The following is a 17,481-nucleotide window of genomic DNA, read 5'->3' on the forward strand; positions in this document are numbered from 1 at the left end:
GATATGTTTTTTAGACACAAACCTGATGAAGTATTTTAGTATAATAGTGATCTTTGTTAAAAGTGTTTCAGTTTATATGTTATTAATATTTATTCTGCTAGATGTCTAGTGGTAGATCTTTTTGTTAGTTAATTAGTTAGTCATTTTGTCAGTGAGTTGGTTTCTGAATTAATATAGTTTGGATTAGTAAGTTAGCCCTAATAAGCTGTTCTTATATTATATATATATATTTAATTTGTCTCTAGCTTTTTAGTTTCATTTCTAAGGTAGGTAGCATATTCTCAGTTTACACTATGGTGTTAAGGGCGAAGGGGGGACTTGGGTTAATGGAATGAGTTTAATTCTTTTATAGCTCATAACAGAACCACTGTTTGTAACCACTCCCTTGCTGCAAATAACCTGTTTATATATAAATAATGAATATCGTTAATGCTTTTCATTATACTCAACCAGGATCACTTGTTTGTGTGATTCAATAAAGGATATTCCATTTTTACTTACCTGTGGGCTACCTACTATTTTCTATTTGATTATTCTGAAGTAAGTACATATTTTAAAGTTCAATCTGTATTAGTGAACTAGATGTATTACATATTTCAAGGAATGAACCTCACACCTTCTACACTGCAAAGTTTCTTCTTGTTTTTTTTTTAAATGTCTTCACTGAAGCAGCTGTGAAATGGCTGTTAAATATATTTTGAGGAGCCAAAGCAGTGCCAGCAAAATGTGCCAAAGGCAAGCTACAGAACCAAGACAGTCACACAAATATCAGTTTCCAGTGTGCTGTCATTGCTGTTCGTCTAAATTATGATTTTATCAACAATGGATACAGATGTGACCAAATACTATCTCCATCACATTATTTTGTTTTAAAGTGCTGATATCCCATACTAAAACAGAAATAATAATAAAAAAAAACTGTACTTATAGCAAAAATGTGGACCAATGGCCATGTATGGAATTCACAGTTCTGAATGAGTAATAGATAGAAACAAATGTTACCACACACAATTGCTTTTTCTTCTCCCACTTCACAGCTTCATCACCAGAAATGGATGCATGGTTTTAACAGTAGCAAGCCTTCATGTCAGTGTAGCTTTAGACAATAGCAGCTGAGTGTGTGTGTGTGTGTGTGTGCGCACGTGTGTGCGTGTGCGTGTGCGTGTGTGTGTATGTGTAAAACAATAGTGCTGGATATAGTTTAGAGATCCTTGTCAATTTTTTTCTTTTAAATCACTGCAGCCAAAGGCTACTGCCTAATTATACTGCAGGCCTTGTCAGATCATTAAAGCCTAGACACCCAATGCACACTCTATGTTTGCACCATAGTTTATAGCGACAGTAACAGATTTATTCATAAAATGTCAAAGTGTGCAAGAAGTGCTTGCTTCCTGCATAGTCAGCACCTACTTCATTGTGTGAAAGACAAAAAGATTGTGTCATATGTTTAGCTGTGAAATATATTCTGTCTGCACAAATTTATTCATGTATTTGTATCTTTTCTATATATGCACATATTATTTATTTTATTTATTTGTTTGTCTGTTTGTTTACTGGAGTAGGACTCTAAACCATTTAGGACTTTTTCTGGTTAAGCTTGAAAACAGTAGAATGCAAATTTGGTGGTATATAAGGCATGCTTCAGTGACATAAGCATATGAAGATATGTAGGTAGACAATAATGGTACCAAATTCCTATACATTTGCAAAATAAATAAATAAAACAATAATAAACAACATTTTTTTTTGCAGTACATTAAAATGATTACATTATATATTTATGAGGTGTCTTAAGCAAACTTTTTACTATTAAAAGGAATTGATTCTCTTTAGTGTCTATCAAATGTTTGTAAGATATTAGCTTAAATAATTTTTATACAAAAAAAAGAGTTTAGTAAGTTTGTACTAGTTTGTCCATAGTGCTTCATTTGGCAGGAGCCGACAGATAAGAAGTAACAGAGATGTTAGTGGCAAGCAAATAGCAAATATAAATGGGAGAACAAGGGAAAAAGGATATAAGTAGGCATATTGGTCTTCGAGGAGAACTCAGGTGAAGTAATTAGTTAAGTTTGATTGGGAGTTCAACTGATTGTGAGAGACGCATCATTTTAGGCATGTGCATTTAAAACTTTCTTTTACATGGGTGTTTAATTTAGAGCAACATTTCTGGTAATCACTGGGGTCTCTGGTATTTGTTGTAAAGGATGCCCCCATTTCCAGGCCTAGTATTGATAATGTGTTATTTGTAAACCATTTTTTGTGTGAGGGGGCTATGAGGATATGGCACATTGTCTGACTATGATCTGAAATAATAGTTTTTCTTTCATTTATAATGAATATACCGCCTAAGTAAGGGCATATGCTTTGTGTGAGGAGCTTAAACCAGGGTATCCTAGAAGAATTGTGCTTCCTTGCCTTATTGAGAGATATTTTGTTTTGTTGAGGTGTGAGCAGTGGAGCTCTGATCCAGGGACCTCAACTATGAAGTGAAAATTTAAGTTTGAGAGGGTTTTCTAGGGGATTTAAAACTTTCTTTTTGAGGTGGAAAAATTATTTATAAGCTGTATTCTAGCTGTGCTTGGAAAATTCCTTTGCCAATTCCTTTTCTTTTGGCTGTAGATCACAAATGTGAAATTTTTCATGCCAAAAACAATTGCATTTTGTAATTTTAGATCCAGTATGATTTATATGAAGCAGAATGTTGAGGTTCTGATCTAACCAGAGACATATGTACCAAAAAATGAATTATTTCAAGAGTGTAATTGTTGTGATCAATAATATGCCAGTCCTGGGCAACCAGAGTACCAATAAACATTGCTTTGGTTTTGGAGTTATCTTGCATTTGAGATTTAATGTCCAAAGGACAGTAACCAGAGCAATAAACAACAATCTCTTCTGTGTATATGAATATGAGTATATAGGGATTGTGAAGGCAGAAATTATTTTGCATAAAAGGAAAACAGAAGTAGGATAAGAATAATAGGAAGCATATTTAGACTGAGTTGTTGTGTTTTGAAACCATTCATCACCTTGTGGCTTAATTTCTTGTAAGTATGGCGATCTGAAGTAGCTAGTGGTTCACTAGATCAAAGGCTTTTGTCATAGGTTCATAGGTTCATAAGTTCATAGGTAGGTAATAGTCTATCGACCCTAGGGCCTATACAAGCCTAGCCAAAAAGGTACCTGGCTTTCGCCACCCAAGAAAATTATTTTTCTGTGCCCCCTGTTAAGCAGAGGCACAGAGGTGATCCCAGGAGTGAATTTCCTATTTCCCATCCAGTCATACATCTCACCTGTACAGATTTTTGCAGAATGTCCAGATTTTCTCCTTAAATTTTTGTTCTGTTCTAATAAAATTTGTGGTTTTCTGGCAAATCACTGGGATGATCTGAGGAATAAAATCACTAAATAATTGACATACCTTTGAGTTTCAGACTTTATTTCCTTTAGAAAATGCATTTTAACACAAACCCTGTTATTCTAGCTACTTTATAAATTTATAAGAGCAATGTTTAAAATCTGTCACTATTTTTAGGCTTTTGTACCCCCATTATGTAAGGCTTTGTCCAGATTTCTTGTTCTAAGAGGTTAAGAGGTATGCATCCAATCATCAAGATTCTTCTTGAAGAGTGCTAATGAGGAGCTTTGTTTGATATAGATAGGTAGTTTGTTCCAGAGTATGGGAAATCTCTGGGACAAGAATCTATCCCTCCAGTATGTTCTGTTTATTGTGGTGACAAGGTTTAGGTCCCAAGAGCATGTAGCTCAGAGGGATTGGGATTTCTTTAAGTGGAGCATGTCCAACAGCTCTGAGTTTGACATAGCTTTGTATGTTAGGCAGAGATCGCCTCTGAGTAGGCGATTAGTGATGGAGTAAAGCTGGAGTTTTTTGAAACGGTCTGCGTAGGATATCTGTTTGAGGCCTGTAATCCTCTTTGTGAGGTATTTCTGCTGCCTTTCCAGTTGTTGTAGATCTCTTGTGCGGTACATACCAAAAGGGCCATTGTACTCTATAATGGGTCTAATGAGTGACGAGTAGAGGGGAACAATGACCTCTTTTTTCCTGAATGAGAAACCTTTTGTGATGAGGTGTGCCACATAGAAGGATTTCCTGACTACTGTGGTGATGTGATTATCAAAGGAGAGACTACTGTCCACCTGTGTCCTAAGGTCTCTTATTACACTTTCAGTGTTAAGTAGACTACCACCTATGTGGTAGCTCATGGGTACAGACTTTTTACCAAAGGGGATGAAAATGCACTTTTTAGCATTGAGCTTGAGGTCATGGCTTTGACACCAGGCATCTGTCTCAGTGAGGCCCTTTTTGTAGGATGTCCACATCGTTAGGAGTTTCAGTTATGGCTCGTAGTTTGCAGTCATCTGTGAACTTCATTAGCCAAAGACCTGTGTTAGCCTGTACTTCAGAAAAGTAGATACCAAACAGGAGAGGACCCAGGACTGAACCCTGTGGTACTCCATTTGTCATTGGTCTGAAGTCAAATTTGAAGTCTGCTACTTTCACAGTGTGTGTTCTGTCAGTGAGCCAGCTGGCAACCCATTTTGTGACATAGGGATTTATACCTAGTTTAGTGAGTTTATCTATAATTCCAGAGTAGGGGATGGTGTCAAAAGCCTTGTCGAGATCTAGATAGGCTGTGTAAACCACCTTACCCTCATCTACAGCTTTGGTGACTGATTCAAAGAAGTCAATCATGTTTAGGAGACATGATCTGCCTTTTACAAACCTGAACTGGGTGGGGTCCAGAGTTTGGAAATTACCAATGTCTCTGTTTATAAATTCTATGATGATACATTCCATGGCCTTGCAGACCAGGCTCATTAGGCTAATGGTGCGATAGTTCCTGGGGTCCGTGGTGGCTCCCCCTTTGTGGAATGGGATAACCGTCAATGTGCACCATTCAGTGGGCACAAAGCCTGAGGTGAGGCTATGATTGAACATGGTGCTTAGGTGGGGTGCCAGTTCATTCTGTAGTTTGTGTAGAACACAGCCTGGGATGTTGTCAGGTCCCATGGATGCTGTGTTCTTGGCTTTGGAGAGTGTGTTTTTCACCTGTGCAGCTGTGATTACAGGAACTTTGCATTCTTCTGGTATCGAGATGGATCCTTTAGGGGAAGAGGGGGGGGGGGTAAAGTTAGCACTGAACCTATCTGCCAAGATGGTGGCAATATCAGTTGGTTCTGTATATTTAGTGCCATTGTGCTGTAACACAGAGCAGATCTGAGTGTTGCCATTGAGATTCTTGACATAGCTATAGAATGCTTTGTGGTTGTCTTTAGAATCAGTGGCAATTTTATTTTCATAACTAGCATTGGAGGATTTTATGAGGGATCTCAGCTTCTTACTGAGACTGACCAGGGAGTTCTTCCAGTCATGGGATTTTACTCTTTTTTGCAACAGTTTCTTTCTTCTGTTGTAGAGTTTTTTTATTGCAGGGAAACCACCAGACTGGCTTCCTTTTTTGAAGGATAGCATCTTGGTTCTGTTAGGGATAGCATGATCCATGCACTCATGTAAGTGCTTATAAAGTGCATTTGTGTAGGATTCAGCAGTAGTTGAAATCACCCATTATCAGGGTGTTTGGTTGTACCCTATTATTTTCTAGTGTATCAAGAAATGAGGAGTCGGAATCCTGGGGCATGGTGGTGGATCTGTAGCAAGTTACAGTTTGGATTGCGGTCTTGCCCAGAGTTGGTTGCACTTGGATAATCACAGATGCATTATGCTGAGCAACTAGCCTGGAGGTGTGGATATCCTTAATGAATATGGACACTCCTCCACCTATAGTGTTTCGGGCCAGGTTAGGTGGCCGAACGATGTGGTATGAATTATAGCCTGGTAATGTAGGGGTGCTCTCTGGATCCTTGAACCAGGTCTCTGTCACTGCACAGATGTTGATGCTCTCCATTTTAAGGAGTGCCTCGAGTAAATACATTTTGAGGTTTAGACTTCTAGCATTGAGTAGCATTACCCTCAGATTTTGCTTGCTTGTACCTATTACGGTGGTGAATTTGTCATTTGAACCTTGCCTAAAAAAGGCACTATAGGGGTGGCAAGAGCCTTAGCCAGTATCCGGAATTTCAAGGGTGACAGGTGCAGGCCATCTCTGGCAAAGCATCATGGTCTATCAATCATGTCATCCCAGGCAGACAGATACTTAGAATAGCACTAGAAGCTTAGACAATTGTTGAAGTCAATCATTTTGTCCTTGTACTATAGTATTATTCTGGGTGATGGGAGGATGCTACTCAGGGCTAGGGTCAGACCTGCCTGGGCTACAAGATCAGAGAACTCCTCCATGTCTCTTTTCATGTAGTCCAGGGAGGTACGTCTCAGGTCATTCACACCAACATGGACAATGACAGAGTCATATTTGTACTTGTTGTGACATGACCTGAGTGTGTGAGTTATGTGGCAGATTCTGGCATCTGACAGGCAGCTGACAGTAACTTTCTCCTTGTTTAGCCTGGTCAATGGAACATCAGTGTGCCTGACTATAGAGTCACCTATGACTAGAGTGCCGGGTACGTTGTTATGCCTTATGGGCTGTGGTTGAGTGGCACACTGAATTTGTGGGCTATGTGTATTTGAGTTGTGATGGGGGGGTGGAAGTTGCATGCGTTTCTGGTTTGGAGGTCTCTGTTGCTTGAGGAGATATTTATTGAGAGCCTCCGTGAATGTAGGTGTCTGTTTTGTGTTGCTATGTGTGTGTTTTGGTGGTGTAGGTTTTGAGGTACTATGTGATGAGTTTGCTGTGGTGCAAGTGTTTACCTTCTCTTCTTGACTGTCTAGTCCAGTCTTGGGTGAAGAGAGCTTTGCTTCCAGTTTGGCTATATAAGTGCATCTCTCACAGGTTGTAATGTTGAGTGGTAGGAAGAGAGGGTTGTCTGTGTACATGAGGCAATTGCTGCATTGCCCCACAATGCCCAGATTCATCAGGTAGACAGGAGAAAACACAGGGAGCTGACCCTTATGCATGCCTGGATAGATGCTTATTTATTAAGAACTAAAAACTGTTTTCCTCTAGACAAATGAGGAATGTTGAATGCTGTAGTAATTTTTAGTGTATTTAGTGCTTACAATGAGTTCTGAACAAGTGCTGAGCTCAAAGAAACAGATTTGAGTACTAAGGCTAAAAAAATGGCTAGTTCTAAGGGAAAATTTGAAGAGCAGACTTTATGGCGCCAAGAATAATTTAACCCCAGCTAAGCGCTGATGCATAAAGTGTATTTTTTTAATATAACAAATAATAACAGTAGCAAATGAGCAAACTGATTTAAACAAATTAACCAATAAAAAGCTAAAAACTGAGCCCTGTTCCAGCAGTTTTTGATCGGACAAGTTTTAACTGCACACTCCTACCACTAGGGTACAGGGGAACCTTCTCCAAAAAAAGATGGTCTGGATTAGTGCTCAAGTTATACAAACAAAGCTAGATTCAGCAGCAAACAAGGCGTATCAATTTCAGAAAGAAACAGTTCAAATAAGCAGGCACAATAAGCTTTTAACCAGAAACTCCCAGCTCAGAAGGGCAGAATCTACCCTCTAATCCCACAACAGTGCAAACCACACCTTCTTAATGTAAAATAACTTGCTCAAAGCCCAAGTGCTTAAACCAGAACAAATACACTCTTAGAATAACAGACACTAAGCCTTCAATCAGCAACTCCCAACTTAGAAAGATGTAAGCTACTTGTCCTGCCACAACAGTGCAGACCACAAACCTTCTTAATGTAAAACAACTGGTCTGAAGCCCAAGTGCTTCAACCAAAGACTTAGAATAACAGTTATAATTTAATCAGGCTACTAACAATCAGTAATAAATGCAGCAGAATAAATGCAATAAAGTAGGAAGAAACACAAATACAGTAAAAGCAGATGAATAAAGTGCAATTTTTTATATAACAATAGAAAACAAGAAAACTGATTTAAACAAATTACCCATTTAACCAGAAAAAAGCTCAAAACTCTGCCCTGTTCAATCAGACAAGTTCTAACCACACACTCCTGCCACTAGGGTGCAGGGGAACCTTCTCCAAAAATATGGCCTGGATTAGTGCTCAAGTCATACAAACAAAGCTAGATTCAGCATGCCTGAATCTAGTGTATGCTATAGCAAACAAGGCGCACCAATTTCAGAAAGAAACAGTTCAAATAAGCAAGCACAATAATCCTTTAACCAGAAATTCCCAGCTCAGGAGGGCAGGATCTAACCTCTCCTCCCTCAAGAGTGCAGACCACAAACCTTCTTAATATAAAATAACTGGCCTGAAGCCCAAGTGTTTAAACCAGAACTAATACACTTTTAGAATAACAGACACTGAGCCTTCAATCAGCAATTCCCAATTTAGAAGGATGCAAGCTACCTGTCCTGCCACAACAGTGCAGACCACAAACCTTCTTAATGTAAAACAACTGGCCTGCAGCCCAAGTGCTTAAACCGAAAGGCTTAGAATAACAGTTACAATTTAATCAGGCTACTACCAAGCAGTAATAAATGCAGCAGAAACAGTACAATTGAGTACTTTTAAGAAGAGGCAAAAGCAAAATAAAGTGTATATATATATTTTTTTTTTTAGTAAAGTGCAAGGAGAGAGGAAGGAGGAGCAGAGGTTATGAACTTCAGTGGGTTGGCCTTCTCAAATGTTCTCTCTGTATTAAGTACAGTGAACACCAGAATGGGAGGGGTATCCCAAATCAAATTTACAGTAGGGGCGAGCAACTGCAAAGCCCCCAACTATAACAACTCTACAAGAATAGGGTGAGAGGGAAGGGAGAAAAACAGTTTCAGGACAGATGAGAAACATAAAACAATGCCAGAAAATATATAAAATAATTCAGTCAGGCAAAATTAAGACAATGCAGAACTCTGAAAGGTTAAAATGCCAAGAAATATACTTATCAATCAGCGATATATTTCCAGATTGTTTGAGAACCACACCAGCCAGAACCCAGGAGTTTCCAACAGTGTATGCCGGTTGATAAAGACTGCTGCTGTTAATTTGCCATAGTCTATATTAGATAAGATGTCATCCGCTAAGTTCAAGATGGCCTTGCTTGTAATATGACCTGGCAAAGAAGCCATGTTGCTAATTAAAAATCAGTCTGAATGTATTCAGCTGGTCACATTCAGGCTAGGTTTTCTAGAATTTTTCCTTTTGTGCGATGGATGGATGCTTGCCTGTAATAAGAAGTGGAAATACACTTTGGCATTTTTGGAATGGATTTGATGATAGTGTTTTTTTCTATACATTGGAAAATCTATTGTGACACTAGATCAGATTATAAGATATGTTTGATGTGGGCAATGGTATAGTCAGGGCAAGCTTTTATGAAACATGAATGTTGGCAGCATGGTCCCCTTAGGGAATTTAAAGGGATATTTCCTATTATCATTTTTTTATTAGTAGCTTTTTTGTTTTTTAAATAAAATAGCATGATATATTTTGGTGGATTTGGGTATGGTAGAAGTTTATGACATTAGATGAACTTGGAGTGGGGTGCTGACTAAATTCTATCAGCAAGGTTTCAGCTAAAATTGGACCTCTGGAAGAGCAGAGTATTATATTAGTTGGTGAGTAACTGATTATGGTTTTGTCTGTGTGCTTAATAATCTGTTTCCAGAATTGTGTGTAAGTTATGTGCACTGTGGAGACTGCTGGGCTTGTCAGAAGCAAGCCTCATGATTTCTAATGTCTTTTTAGAAAGGTTTTTGAAGGAGTATTAATGTTTCACTGGAATTACTGACTTTGTTAGATTACCAGTAATTCCATGCTTTATTTCTTAACTTTAGTTGTTGTTGTTGTTTGTCTTTTGGCTTTTCCCGGTAAGGGGTCACCACAGCGGAACTCCGGTCCGCTAATGATTGGCAGTAGATTTTTACAAAACGCAGAGGTGCCAGCTCAACGCCCAACCTTCAACGAAGGCATGCCCATTTACACACGCATGTCTTACAAACGCTACCTTAGTATTTTTTTAAATTGTGCATCTATTTGTGGAGTTAAACTAGCATGTCATTCATGTGGGTTATGATGGGACATTTAGACGTTTACTACCCAAGTGTAACTTTAAGAAATAATCACATGGAGAGCAGGTATAGTACAATCCAAAAGCTGCTATTTAGTCCTGTACATGACTACATAATACTCGTCTATTGAGTCTATATGATGTATATCCAAAAACTGAAACCTCTGGTGGTATTCTATACTATTAAATTATTCCATGGTACTCCATGCTTGTTTACTATTACTAGATAAACTGAGTCGTCTTGATTGGGTTCGGATGGCTGCAAAACTCTTTATGATTTATGGTAGTACCAGAGTCCTACAAGTGGCCATCTGGGACATTATTACCAATTTCAGAGTGTGGGGAAGGCATATTATTATCAGCAGATTTTTGTACCCATCATCTATTTACACACTTGTTGATAAACTGATTGGTTTTGTCTCTAACTGTTCTTCTCGGTCTGTGTCCTTCAGCTATAATACATCATATACAGTCATAACCTAGACAGTGAGAAAGATGAAAGGAGTGTGAACAACCATAGAGGGCTTACACACATCATTTCTGTTGAGAGACGGTCAGTGTGGGTGGAGAGGTAGTCACAGAAGTTGTGCATCTTCCATAGTTGAAGTGCTAGGGGACAGTAATACAGGGTCTGTTGACACATGCTCATGCTGTTGAGAGAAGGTGGTCATGAGTGGATAGTCACAGATATTGTACTGCCACCATTCTTGATACTATGGATAGCAAAAGGTTGTGTTAGAGTTGACAACGTGGCAGGTATGTGGTGGTGTCCCTATGGAGCACAGCTGTGCATTCTTACAATACTTTATTTGTTGCCTAACAATATCACAAACAGTCATTATAAGGTGAGCTGGTACCCCCCTTTCTAAAAACCTCTCCTGTGAAAGTGACCATAACATTTATTTAAAGATATGACATGTACAGTACTCTCTTATGTCACATCAGACTTATGTCACATCAGACTCCTAAAATGACCCCACAGATAGCAACATCTACCCTTTGCATTTTCAAGACAATGGGGAAAAATAAGTAAGTTGCTCTTTCTTTCATATCACACATGCATGTCCTCATAACTAGGGTCAAGTTTAGAGTCTTTGATCCTCTTACAGCATGTCTACAATGTGGGAGAAAACTGAAGCATCCAGTGAAAATCCACATGAACACAAGGAGCACAAGCAGATCCCACACAGAAAGCACCCCAGACAAGAACCAAATTGCAAAACCTCTGATGATAAATAAAACAAGCATGTTGTTGAAAATATCCATTGAAAGACTGCTCTTATTTTCAGTGTAACATGATAAACACATATACCTTTTTCTATATAGACAATGCTTTTTAGTGATACACCTATATTCTTGTTTGCTTGCATCCAGCAGCTGTTATATTTTCTCTGTAAAGCAATGTTTCTTTTCCCTAGGATTCAGAAACATACCTACTTAATTACATTTTGCAGGTATGCCAAGTTGAGTGCCTTGGCTGTAATGTAATTGACAATTACCTAGCTAGATTTTCAGGCTGCTACTAATAAAAAACCTTCCCTCATTAATTGTAGGTTTGGTGTTGAAAGTTGATTTATTTGAAATGAGGCTAGGATTTCTCCAAAGAGAAGTGATGAGCCATTAGCATGAGTTGGAATAAGTGATGGATTTCAGGAACGCTTAGCTCTATTCTGATAACTGAGTGTGTAGGAAAGTAGGAATAGGATTAGAACATGCAGAAAAACAGACACAAGGAAACCGGTAAGTTAAGACTGGATTGGAGGAAGGGGAACTGGGATGAAGGGTATTATTTTTTGCAGGAAAGGAAAAAGCGCCTTTTTTGAGAAGAAAATACAGGGGAAGATTTAAGGCAATGTAGGGACAGAAAGATGGTAGATGGTTGGAAGTAGGGACTCACAATAAAAAAAAAACAGACTGCCACATGGGGGATGGCAGTGGAATTACAGACATTCAGAAAAATGGAGGACATTGATGTGGATGAATGAAAACAAACAGGGGAGGGCGGTGACAGACAAGGAAGGACTACTCCACGATGGGGTATTAGAAAGGATATTCCTGTCCTGTTTCCACACTGCCTGAGCTAGACCCAGGGAGATGTTCATAGCCATCCTGGCTGCTCTCCTTACTGGGACCTGCCTAAGGTGATGAAGGCAGACCAAATGAATGGTATGCCTCTTGAAGCCAACTGCTTGTCTACCAACTCCTGTAACACCCCTGCCAACTGCCATCAGGAGATAAGCTGAAAACTGCTAGCAGTTTCACTGAGGAAACAACAGCACTCACCTCCATTCAGAAAATGCCAAATGTGACAGGTGATGTCCCCATTTATTGCTTACTATACACAGTGGTGAGGCAGACTTGCAGCCAGATGGAGTGCTGATTGGAGAAGGTCAGCTCCGATGGTAGGAGTGGGTACCTGTGCCATGCCACTGGCATAGCCATGGCAATGCTGCAAAAAGTGGTGATATAAATGGCTTAAACATAAAAAAGAAGAAGTGTAATAAAGGGACAGGACAAGAAAAAACAAAGATGACATTAGCATTAGTTATATATAACCTCTCAGATTGCTATATGATGTTCTACTAGTGAAGAAGTAAATATGCTACTAGGCCACCTCAGATAGTTCTAACTAGGTGCATTAGCCTAAATCCCTATGGCCAGATGTGCAGGCAGGTGAGCAGTGTTAATATTCCCACTGCCTGATACTGAGTGCAAATACATGGAAGATACAGCAGTGGTGGTATGAGACTGATGGGTGTCAGATATGACTAGTGTATGGAGTAGTGGCCCCATCTACATCCTTCAAAGACATGCAGTTGTATGTCAGGTGAAAGTATGACCAAGTGTGGCATATACTGGAGAGAAGCATGGACAATAAGCTTTCAAGGGGTCCACACCCATGATCCAAAACAGGACCCCAACACTACTCTCCTCTCACATACAATATTCCCCCTAAACCATTGTCTGCATTATGCCACCACAGGACATGTACCCATACATGTTCTTTCATTCCCCCAATAACACCCCTACTGTTCCCCCCACAAGTATACCCTGAGTCAGGGAATATACACAGCTGTAGAAAACATCTTGCATATCATCCTCTGAGAGATGTGCTGCAGTAGGACAGAGATGTGCTTCTCACTGCAAAAAAAAAATCAATATGTAACCTATTAGCATGTGCATTCTGCATGTGAGTTTGCAAATAAGCATATATGTATTTACATGATTTGATCTACTTTCCTAAGAAATATATAATACATCTCAGGATCCTTTTTTCTGATATTTTCAGTCCAGTCATAAGCATGATCAGGTTAACAAGTCCTCATGTTGCTGCAGTGGTGCTAGCATACTATGGACCCTTGTAAGAATCCTTAATCTGATGCACCTGATGGTTTCTATGATGCTGGAAAAGAAATGTTTTACTTTCCCTAGAGCACAATTTGTGAGTCCTGTCTACTTCAGTGCCTTTTGAATCCATGACCATTTGCTACGTCATATTTCAGAGAACTTTGATAACCATCCTGCAATCATGTAGACTGAAGGTGCTGGAATGTGATGTGTAACAGTGAGCAGCTAGTTAGAGTAACCATTTGCTTAATGTAGAAATAAATGGCATGGCATGAAGCAAGTAACGTGTGAACACTGCCATGGGAAAGGTGTACAAGCTTCATAGTGCTTAGCTATGACAGCAGGTTTGTTATTTAGCTCTTCTGTTAACACCATGTTTCAGCAAAGACCACTGACTTACCCATGTATGCTCAGTGAACTTGACAGATGCTCAGACAAGTTTGTATAGCTGAGCAAATGTCTAATATAGGAACATTAATTTGAATGAGCCTTATTTGCAGGGTCTATATTAGATCAGCGAATGCTTAAACAAGCGAACGCTGATTGATCAACCTTATTTTACAAAAGTTAGAAATATCGAAGCAACAGAAACTCAAATTTTTTCCTAGGGAAAAAATTTGGTTGTCCGTTTCTGTTGCTTCAGTATTTTCAGTGCTGTGGTGGAAAGTTACGGGTCGGATTCAGGTAAGTGTGCGATTGTGTGGATGTGAGTGTTAGCGTGTGTTAGGTGAGTTAGGGTTAGGTATGTGTGCAATTGTGTCGACATGAGGGTTAGGGCAGATTTAAGTGAGTTAGGGTTAGGGAGCGGGTGAGGTGAGTGTGTGATAGTGACGGACCTTAGGGTTAGGGTTTGGGTTAAGGTAAGTGGATAGTTAGTGGTGTGTGCATAGTTTAGTGTAGGGTTAGGTGTCAGATTTTAGGTGTATGTGTATGGATTTCTGTTTGTTTGGTGTGCTTGTGTTGTGTGTATGTGTTTTGGATCAGTGATTTTTTTCCCTAGGAAAAAAATCGCTGCTCTGACTGTTCGAGATTGTAAGCTTTCGCTTACATAAGGTCGATTAATCAGCGTTCACTTTTTTAAGCGTTTGCTGATCTAATATAGACCCTTATTTGCATAGGGAACTGTTCTGTCAATGAGCCTCAATATTCATCTATGCTATGTCCACCATTGGTGTCCCCTCTGCTGAAGGACGTCTACAGACAGCAGGTCTTTCAGAAAAGTATGAAGAAGGGAATGGCATGTTTATTCCCTTTGTACCACAGCACTTATTTGATACTTCAAGATGTAGTTGACACTCTGCTCTTGCGTTGTCTATCTATACTACTGGTTCAAGGAACAACAATACTGCTACTGTGATGGGAATGTTAACTTGACTGAAAATCTATTGTCACAGAATGTAAAATGAAGAGTAAACTATGTTGTAGGCTCCATTTCACATAGGTTATGATGGTTCTATGGTATTATACCCCATTCACAGATGTAGGTCAAGTAGTAAGTGTTCAGTCAAATTCCTACTGATATGACAGTGTAGGGAGATATTTACTGGGTGATACTTACACTAGGAACTATTACAATAATGCTTGTGTTATGTGGGGAAGACATCATGTGTGTATTAATGTGTATAAGTTGTACTGCTTGACACTTTACTGGCCTTAATGGGGAAGTTACTGAAACTGTACTATTGTGGCTTGTGCTTGTAGGGAATGGGGGTCAGTTAACACAGAGAAGCCACCCAGGTCATAAATGTTTACAGGTTGAGTCCATACATCCTTACTTCCTCCTCAAACCACATGTACTACAGATGCTGAGTTCACATGCAAGGTAATACTAAAGTATTTGTGGGGGTGGGAGTTTACACCTGAGTGATGTGTGTGTGATAGATTATGAATCCCAATCCTTAATGCACACACCTGAGAGGGCTGAGTGAAGAATCTGTCTAAGAGATGTGCTTTCTGTGGCCTGTATAATGCTTAAGATCATCAGCTTTGTAATCATGTGCCAGGGTATTATATGTTAGGCATATGTTACTTCAAGTGTTGTCATGGGTGGAGTGGGAGTTTTGTGGACTGGCTTATGCATGTACCCACATAAGAGGGTGTCTGTATACAGTATGTGATGATTTAATTCATATCTTTTGGAATGCCATGTTATAGACCCATGTGTACATGAAGGATGTCTCCACATCTCGTCTGATGTTGTGCTTGGATTACTGAAGCAGTTGCCTAGATACAATGAACAGCATAGAAACGGGTCTATATTTTATGAACGAAAGTTCATATAATTAAACGCTGTAAACAGCAAACATGCCAAACATTAAAACATTTATTGTGGGGGGCTGTGCCCCCCACACCACCCGCTAATTATATATACCAATTCTGAGATCACACTACAGTGAGGAAAGGGCAAATTTCCTGATCTTCACTTTACCACAATCTTACAAAAAAACCATCAATGAACGGCATTTTCACGTATACAGCCGTTCAATATTTTGGACTTTCATTCTTCTAATAGGAAACCTATAGCAATGAAGTACATAGCTGTCAGGAAGTATAATAAATAATGGTAGCTAGCGGCAGCTGGAGGCCTATTTCATATACTGTCTTTATCACTATGCCAGTACACACTACTGAAATGCTCAAATGACTGCATGATGATATTATGTTGGACTATATGGTCTCCACACCTACAGGGTAAATAGGAACACTGTACCATGTGGATATTACACCCAGGTACTATCTATACTCATCACACCTCCGCATGGAGCCTACATGTTCACGTAGGTAGCACCACTTTCATATTTCAATGACATGTGGGGCTCACCATCTGTGCCTCATTAATTGTGTAGGTCTGTAGAGGTGTATAGTGTATGACTGCACCACATCTCAAAGACCTGTTTTTTTCATTTTCAGTTTATCATGCCAGAATGCAAGAAGCACAGAAAAGCACATTCTTTCATGCAGAGAATGAGACCCAGTTTCATGATCTCTATGTGCATTTTTGATGAATGGTCTGCCATGAGAGATCTGACCAAGCCTTATGTAGTGTCTAGTTAGACATTATAACTGACATCATTGATGTCACTGACCAAAGTAAGAAAGACAATTAAGTTAAAAGACAGCCTGCCAACATGACTGGTGCCACAAAATCTAGCACAGACCACCTAGCACTGGATCAGAGCTCCCATAGAGGGGGTCCACTGAGCAAACCACCTGTGGCTGACATAAAGGAGTCCCTAACATCTCTCCATATGGGTACAGATAGCTCAGATGTGAACACTGGAGTGATAGACATCAAGGTTGAGTTAAACAGGGCACAACACCAATCCATTTTGATATGTATGAACATGGATTACCATGTGCAATTGTAGTTTACAGAGAGTTTCCATAGGCTACATACCCAGGGTATGTTGCCCATTATTTTCTTGTACTACTGTATTAAGTAGCTGCACTATACTCACTGGGCTGCAGGTATTCATGAAGGATTTTTACTTAGCTTGGTAACTTCTTGGTATTTTCACAGGTTCCATGTTATCAGGGTTTTCCTCTCTGGATATGTGCCTGCCTGATGTCAGGAAACTGTCAGACTCTGATAATGATGGCATCCACAACCAGGCATAGTTAAGGATCCCAGTGGCAGTGTTAGACTTGGGCAATGTGATGGGTCACATCCCAACTCCATCCCATGGACAGAGCTTCTGTGCCTATGCAACATGTCCCACAATCTCAGGGTGACACCCTTGGGCAGGAAGATGCAGACACATTGGCTGAGAGACTATTATCATCCCCAGCTGAACATTCACATTTGTTTGCATCAATCTCCATGGGACAGTTTGCTGGTATGTGGGCATGTCATGGGTAACATACACTTCCTGTGCTGACTATGTCCATGGCAACTACCAGACATTTGTACAGAGCCTTAATACAAGGACAGCAGACAACAACACAGGCATAGCTGAGCTGGTCAGTATAGTATGTGGTCTATATTATGAATTCACAGAGTGCATGGGCTGTATATTTAATATCATTGAGATGTGGCATAGGGAGTTTGCCTGCAGTAGGTGCCCCTCTGCTATACATTACAGCTAACA

This window comes from Protopterus annectens, chromosome 1.part0 (genome assembly GCF_019279795.1).
Source record: "Protopterus annectens isolate FY-2018-M chromosome 1.part0, PAN1.0, whole genome shotgun sequence".
Taxonomy (NCBI): Eukaryota; Metazoa; Chordata; order Ceratodontiformes; family Protopteridae; genus Protopterus; species Protopterus annectens.